The following is a 1,218-nucleotide window of genomic DNA, read 5'->3' as shown; positions in this document are numbered from 1 at the left end:
AGGGTCACTGGCCGCCTCACCGCCCATTAGGGGGAAACAGGGTCACTGGCCGCCTCACCGCCCATTAGGGGGAAACAGGGTCACTGGCCGCCTCATCACCCATTAGAGGGAAACAGGGTCACTGGCCGCCTCATCACCCATTAGAGGGAAACAGGGTCACTGGTCGCCTCACCTCCCATTAGGGGGAAACAGGGTCACTGGTGGTTGTTTGCAGTAACTTATTTTGTTGTTGTAATATCACAAACGGGCGTGGCAATTTCACCATTAAGTATTCCAGCTTTAAGATGGCTGTTCAAGCTGTCACAACATAGGTTATAAATGAACTGTTACCTCGGATGTCCCTCTCATTATTATAAATACTGTATTTCATTTACTCTGAAGATCCTTACTGGTCAATCAAACGTAAAGCCTAGGAGTTATTTTGCTCAAGTTCTCTGGCTAAAAAGGGGGTGGTATTTTTGTTGTATTTTGACGACAATATTTACAACATTTTTTACTGGTTTGACGTTTTTGAATGTTCAGTTATTTTATTTCCACTGTGTTCTTTGGGAGTCAGCGGCTCTCCTGTAACCATGAAATTGACTTTCTGAGGAGAGGAATCCAGCTCTTTACAGTAGAACTGCCCTGAAGGAACTCTAGAACTCTGTTGCCTTGTAGTCAGAACATACAGTGTATTTCAGCAGTCTTTCTAGGGACTGGCCTGTTGTCTCAACAGCAGCCAACAACCCCTGGGAGACCCGGCATGAAGACTGAGGTGAAAGAGATCTCCAATAGCTTTATTGTTTTATACAGTTGTATTGTTTTATTCAGGCAGGATTAGACAAAGCCTATCTTCAGAGGAGTGATTTTCAGAGTGTGTGTTTGTACACTCCTATGCCTTGGTGTGTTTCCCTTGTGCTACTACTTGATACCCTTTTGAGACATAGAATTCCCCAAATATTTATTATACCCCCAAATATGTATTATTTTGTGTGTTATTCCTTTTTCCCCCAATTAACTTTTTTTTACGATCTCAACCCCAACTTGAGGTGAACGGAGGAGGCTCCTTGTCTCCCTACTAAGCTGGCTTCTCTAATGAGTAGGGTCCTTTTGGTCCTGGAGGATTTGGAGTCTGATCGGTAGATTGACCAGGCTTTGTGTCTGCTCCAACAAAAGCAGGTAGTTGTATCTTAACAAGGCCTCTTGGCACAGAGACAAGCAGCTATGATCTAATGGAGA

At 44.0% G+C, this 1,218-nt stretch overlaps 1 protein-coding gene across 1 annotated transcript in view; it reads left to right on the top strand.

Annotated features, from left to right (window-relative positions):
* LOC111951269 (cadherin-like and PC-esterase domain-containing protein 1) overlaps positions 1 to 1,218 on the top strand; it is a 102,711-nt gene that overhangs the window by 90,533 nt on the left and 10,960 nt on the right.

The sequence above is a fragment of the Salvelinus sp. IW2-2015 genome, linkage group LG24 (genome assembly GCF_002910315.2).
Source record: "Salvelinus sp. IW2-2015 linkage group LG24, ASM291031v2, whole genome shotgun sequence".
Taxonomy (NCBI): Eukaryota; Metazoa; Chordata; class Actinopteri; order Salmoniformes; family Salmonidae; genus Salvelinus; species Salvelinus sp. IW2-2015.
This window is presented reverse-complemented; position numbering and strand designations above follow the sequence as displayed.